The sequence below is a fragment of the Cyanistes caeruleus genome, chromosome 30 (genome assembly GCF_971803275.1).
Source record: "Cyanistes caeruleus chromosome 30, bCyaCae1.hap1.1, whole genome shotgun sequence".
Lineage (NCBI taxonomy): Eukaryota > Metazoa > Chordata > Aves > Passeriformes > Paridae > Cyanistes > Cyanistes caeruleus.
The window spans coordinates 1808119-1814693 of NC_141730.1; the positions used below are offsets into that span (position 1 = coordinate 1808119).

The following is a 6575-nucleotide window of genomic DNA, read 5'->3' on the forward strand; positions in this document are numbered from 1 at the left end:
TAAATAAAAAAAACCCTAAGGGTGCAAGTGTATAAATTAGAAAGTTTTCTTAAGTCACTGAGTAAAAAAGTTAAAGTTTAGAGTTTAAATTAGTTTAGAGAACAAAAGACAAAATAAAAAATATTAAGTGTCTCTTTTCCTTCTTTCTTCTTCATCTTCTAAAAGTTTTTGAATAGTAGTGAGTGATTAGATAAAAAATGCCACAGCACAACACACAAGTCATTAAAAAAAATAATTCACTTAGCATTTATTAAGTAAATAAACATATAAAAAACCTTAAAAAAATCTTTATTAACCATGTTACACCTTTCTAAGTGCACATAACTCCTTATACCTTATATGCAATTATATGTATATTATATGTAATACAGATAAATGAAAAATAAACAACCAAGTCCATACAAGAAAAAACTGCCTCTCCCTCATCAATCTCAGTCCAAGAGGGGGAAAAGAACCCAACCCCAAGTATCCCATCAGGACAACACCTGCTTTTATTCTCTTTATCCTGTGTTTTAGGTAGGGAAGGCATCAGGACGAGGTCTGAGGGGAGCAGAACATTTTGGTGCCTTCAGGGGTTGCTGAGTTCCTCTGGCAGCGGTGCCAGCGCCGTGTGAGGCTGGGCAGGGTGACAGAACACCTGAGAGCCTCAGAGAAATGGCTCTGAGAGGCTCCTGATGTCTCTGCAGCTCCTGTAGCCACAGCTCGTGCCCCCTGAAGTCCCCAGGATGATTTCTCCTCTGACACGGAGCAGGTGACAAATCCCAGGTCACCGCCACGCGCCGGCCTCAGGAGCTGGGCCAGGAACAAGATCCAGAGATGTTTGATGAGTTCTCCTGGATGTTGTAACGAGGTTAAGCTGTCACAGGGAGTTCAGGGGCAGCAGTTCTTCCCTTCAGCTCCGTGCCACAGCTGCTCCACGAGGAGGAACAGGAATCCAGAGCCTCCCTCAGGAACGCTCCGAACAGCTCTGCTGCAGGAGGCCGTGGCCAGAGGCTCCTAATTATCCTGGGCTGCAATAATTAATTGAAATGAGGATGTACACACGCAACATGAAAATGAAGCGATGTCAGGGCATCTTCCCCTGGGATTTTCTCCTGGCTGAACCAGGCTGGAGAGGAGCTCAGCCTCTGGTGGGAACATATGTTGCTCACCCCTGACTCAGCCACAAACAAAACCCCAAACTCCCCCTGGCAAAACTGTGAGCCAAAGGAAAAGGGGATTTTTGGGGGTTTTGTCTAGAGACTTAAAGAGTTGGTCCCCAGGAGATCCAAACCTACAGCAGAAAAGGTGAGAAGCTTGAATTAACTCAGGTGTCAGTCCCAAAGCAGGGCTGGGGAATGGCCACGGAGCTGTTTTTGTGACTAATTAAAACCCCACAGCAGGTGCCTCTCCTAGTTCAGGGCTGTGCAGCAGACCCAGACCTCACAGGTGCCTCACAAGGCACAGAATCATGGCATAGTTACTGTGAAAAACAAGGCACATAATTTTTATAGAATTTAAAATTTGAATAAAAAAGACAATTAGGAGAAAAAAATAAGTATAAAGATATGGCTGGGTGTCTCTGCATTCAGCCAAGAGAGCTCACCTCACTGACAAAGGATTGTCCCTTAAAAACAGAATCCTACTACGTATCCATAAATTCTCATACATATTCATACCCTCTCATACATATTCATACATTCTTCTTAGGATCTTTGCTGTTCTTCTGGTTAGTTTTCTCTTGCCCCCTTCCCAATAGATCGATCCTCTTGGTGCCATCGAGATTTACATTCCCTGATACCAGAAATGCAATCAATTCCTCCCCCCAGAGCTCTGGTCGCTGCTGTCTTCATCTGGATAAGATAGTTCACAAAAGAAAAAAGAAAGTGTCTCCAGCTATCTTTTTCAGTCTTTGGGTCATACAGACAAAAGTAGTTTTAGTTTTAATGCTATGACATCAATAACAGAAATAAAGAAAACTGTATTAATACAACAAAAATTTCCATTCTTATACACATAACATTCATTTTAATATTTGTGAAAAGCCAACAATATGATATGTACCTATAATAGTTATGGTTGGAAAAATCTTTAAGATCATCAAATCCAACCCTCAGCCAGCTCCGCATGGTGCTCACCACGGAACCACATCCTCAAAGTGCCACATCCACAGGGCTCTGGGCACCTCCAGGGATCCACCACTGCCCTGGGCTGCCCCTTCCAAGGTCTGAAAACCCTTTCCAGGGAGAAATTTTTCTTAATATCCAATCTAAATCTCCTCCTGTCCCTGTTCCTTGGGAGCAGAACCTGACACCCCTCTCCTGTCAGGGACTTGTGCAGAGCCAGAAATTCCCCCTGAGCCTCCTTTGCTCCAGCCTGAGCCCCTTCCCAGCTCCCTCAGGAATTCTCCAGCCCCTTCCCAGCTCCCTCAGGAATTCTCCAGCCCCTTCCCATCTCCCTCAGGAATTCTCCAGCCCCTTCCTCAGCTCTGTTCCCTTCCCTGGACACTCTCCAGCCCCTCAGTCTCTTTCTTGTCACGAGGGCCCCAGAACTGACCCCAGATTTGAGGTCCCTCAGCAGAACCAGCATGGAGCACAATCCCTGCCCTGGTCCTGTGGCCACAGCAGGGCTGGCCCCAGCCAGGTTCCACCTGGGCTCACCTGGGCTCACAGGTCACAATGACAAAAGGAATGTGATGGTCACAGACACAGGAGGGGCTGTGACACCTCAGCAGAGCACCAGGAGGTTTAAGAAGAGCCCAGAGGTGGCACCGAGTGCCAGAAGGTGGTGTCGGGTCATCTCAAAAGGTCTTTCCCAACCTGATTTCGTGATTCTGTGGGGTGGGGGAGAGCAGGAGCGCCGTGTGTGTCCTGCTGCTGTGCCCTGCTGAGGCAGGAGGAAGATGAAAGCTCTGTTCCACACCCCTTGGAAGTTTGAACAGAGGGAATTGTGTGTTTGAAGCGCTGTGGTCAGTCAAAGGCTGCGCTGGCATCAAAGGTGGGAGTGGAAACCCAGAACTGAGGGACCTTTGCTGTGCCCAGGGCTCTCCTGTTGCCTCCTCCACCCTTTCCTGACAGGAGTTGCTGTGTGAACAAGCTGTCCCCTGCCCTGGCAGCTCCCAAATCTCCACTCCAGCTGCATCACATCATCCCTGCTTCCTTCCCCTTACACTTCCTCCATTTTTTTCTTCTCCTTTTTGCCTCCTGTTGCTCTCAGTGCTGCTTTTACCCGTCCCCTTCGAAGCTGTGTCTGGTTTAGGAGCAGAGGCAGGGATGTCCTGCACAGGCCAGGAGCAGGGACAGGGACAGGGTGACAATTCCTGTGCTCAGCACATGGAGGTGGCCTGGGATGGCAGCTGGTGGCTGGAGCATCTGAGGTGATCCCTCCCCTCTCCTCTGCTCTTGTGAGACCCCACCTGGAATTCTGTGTCCAGCTCTGGGGCCCCCTGCACAAAACAGACCTGGACCTGTTGGAATGAGTGCAGAGGCCACAGAGATGCTGCCAGGGCTGGGAGAACTTGGGGTGCTCACCTGGAGGAGGCTCCAGGAAAACCTCAGAGCCCCTGCCAGGACCTAAAGGGGCTCCAGGAGGGCTGGAGAGGGACTGGGGACAAGGGAGGGAGTGACAGGACAAGGGGGAAGGGCTTTAAAGGTTTAGATGGGAAATTGGGAAGGAATTTCTCCCTGTGAGGGTGACACAGGGTGCCCAGAGCAGCTGTGGCTGCCCCTGGATCCCTGGAACTGTCCAGAGTCAGGCTGGACAGGGCTTGGAGCAGCCTGGGATAGTGGGAGGTGTCCCTCACAGGGGACAGGAGTGACCCATCCCCACCCTGCCATCCCCTCCCAGGGGGGGATGCAGGTGCCACCCTGGCCCAGCCCGGGGGTGACCCCACCCTGGCACCCTCAGACACCTCCAGAAGGTGCTGGGCACCCACCTCTTCCCACCAGCCCAGCTCCTGCCTTTCTCCTCTCCTTCCTTCCCCAATTTCTCACCTCCCCTCACCCCCCTTTTTCCAGGCTCACCCAATTTCCCCCGCTCTCCTCTGCAGCCTCCTGCTCCTCCCTCTCTCTCTGGGTTTTTCCTCTTCTCCCACTTCCACTTCTCAGACCCTGTGTCCCCCCTCCTTCCCCTTCTCCCCCAGGCAGAGAGAATCACAGAATCGTGGAATGCTTGGCGCTGGAAGGGACCTTAGAGGTGATCCAGCCCCAGCTCTCCCACCAAGGAGAAATCCTGGGATTTCTGTCCCCAGCCTGTCTCGGGAGCAGGGAAGAGGGAAGGGGGTCCCTCACCCCCTCCCCAGCCCTGGCTGCTCACTCCCAGCCCCCTGACCACAGGAACACCCCACTCTGCTTTTCCTCGGGCACAAAGGTGGCACGAGGGGGATTTGCAGCGTTCACAGACACGTGGAGAAGGGACTGCAGCGTGCGAGTTCAGCGCTGGAGGTGTCACCAAGGTCCCCCAGCAGAAATGAGTTCATCTCCTGGCAGCTCCTCGTGTCCAACTCCCCCGAGACCCAGCGGGGGCTCAGCCAGGAGAGCTCAGGCCCTCAGGGAAATTCATCAAATCCCACTAAAGCTTTTGTCATTCCAGGCTGCAATTGCAGCCCGAGCAGGGGCTGCAGGGTGGCTGTTGAAGGACGGTGGCTCCATCACCGCCGATGAGCCGTGGAGCGTTCAGCCTTTGTGGAGTTTTCCCACGTGCTGCAGATGAGGTTGGATTTATTGGGGACCTTTGCTGCCCTGAACCTCCTTCAATGGCTCCATCCATCCAGGAGAAATGAGGCAGCTGCATCCTGCCCTGGCTCTGAGAGGAAAGAGAGAGGGGCCTGTCTTTCCTCTGGAAAAATAATGACATAAAATTGCCAAAGTCCTGGCATGGAAACTGCTGTGATTTGCGCACTGAACACCCTGAGAGCTGCTGGAGGAGGCTTTGCTGACCTCCCTGACCACTCCAGCAGCGCTCAGGTGTCCTCACCTGGCTAGGAGGTGCAGAGTGGTTGGGTGGGACCTTAAAGCCCATCCCATCCCACCCCTGCCATGGCAGGGACACCTCCCACTGTCCCAAGCTCCATCCAGCCTGGCCTTGGGCACTGCCAGGGATCCAGGGGCAGCCCCAGCTGCTCTGGGCACCTGTGCCAGCCCTCCCCAGGCACACAGGGAGGAATTCTTTCCCCATATCCCATCTAAATCTCCCCTCCTTCAGCTTAAAGCCGTTCCTCTTTGTCCCATCACTCCAGGCCCTTGTCCAAAGTCCTTCTCCAGCTCTCTTGGAGCCCCTTTTGGTGTTTGAAAAAAGTCTCTTCCAACCCCTGACACCTTCTGATCTCAATATTTCAGGTTTTGCCTTTTTTCCCTAATCCCCCACCCCCATCTCAGGATTTTTTGCTCACCCAACCTGGCTTTGGACACTTCCAGAAGCAATACTGAGTCCCTTCTTGCTCTGGTTCATATTTCCAGCATGGTCACAGCTTTTTTCTTGGGATTTCCTTTGTTCAGCTCCTCAAACTCTTTCCACGCTCCAAAGCTTGTGAGGGAGGGCAGGATGGGCCTGCTGAAGCCTAATGAACACTTAATTACAATTTGGCTCATCTGAGAGCCAGGCTGAAACTGGGGAAGGTGCTCTGATCCCACCAGCATGGAGCATTCATTTTACCCCTAAACTTCTCATTTTAAACCCAACCGATTTTCATCCCCGTCCTGGGACCGGCTCCACAATCCAGGCCTGGAGGAGCTTCCCAAGCCCCTCTTAAATCAGACATTTATCACGGTTCATCTGCAGCAGTTATTTTAGAGAGACACCCCGGGGAGGGATTCAATTGAATGTTTAGAGATGCTTCAAATGCAGCCACCGGGCACCCAAAGCTCCCTGAGCTGTCAGGGGAGGAAATGGGTGCAGGTCGTGTCATCCTAGAGTGGGCTTTGAAAGAGTTTAAATGAATCTTGAATGAACTCCATTCCCAAATGTAATTTAAAGATGCAGAAAAGATAGCAGAGGCATCGCTTCCTCCAGGATGAGTTGCCCTGATAGATTCCCCTCCTTGCTCAATGTTTGGATCAGGGTTTCAGCTGGAAATTGCTTAAAAATCTTTCATCGCCGGCTCTTAGGAAATCTCTGTCACATTAAATATTCCCCACTCACATTCATTGCTGGGTCCAGGGAGTCAAGGATCTCCCCAACCTTTTCTTCCTTTCATTTTCCATCCAAATCCTGTTTATAGCTGCTCTAATAGGAGGGGTTTTAGCTTTTTATTTGTTTTCATTGGACAGCTTTGAGGGGACCACAGAGGCTCACCTGGGGCAGGTCAGGAGGGCAGGACCATCCCAGAGCATGGGATTGAGGCCAGGTGGGTCTGGGACAGCCTCTCTGGGCTCTGCTCAGGGCTGGGCACTGCCCAGGGCACAAGTTCTGCCTCCTGTGCAGGGCAGATCCTGGGCTCAGCCCCTGCCCGTGGCTCTGGTGCCACTGCTGGGCCTGGAGCAGAGCCTGGGCCTGCTCTGCCCCTCCTGCACCCAGGGACAGCCAGGGACACCCAGGGACACACAGGGACAGCTAGGGACAGCCAGGGACAACCAGGGACAGAGAGGAACAGCCAGGGA

The 6575-nt window shown here is 52.0% G+C and overlaps 1 long non-coding RNA gene across 1 annotated transcript; it reads right to left on the reverse strand.

Moving 5' to 3' along the window:
* Positions 1 to 222: 222 nt before the first annotated feature.
* Positions 223 to 6321, reverse strand: LOC147648800 (uncharacterized). Its single transcript, XR_015279916.1, has 4 exons — positions 5374 to 6321; positions 2536 to 4782; positions 2044 to 2215; positions 223 to 1832 (listed from the first exon to the last, which is right to left on the reverse strand). It is a non-coding gene; the product is annotated as an uncharacterized LOC147648800 (long non-coding RNA).
* Between the last annotated feature and the right edge of the window lie 254 nt (positions 6322 to 6575).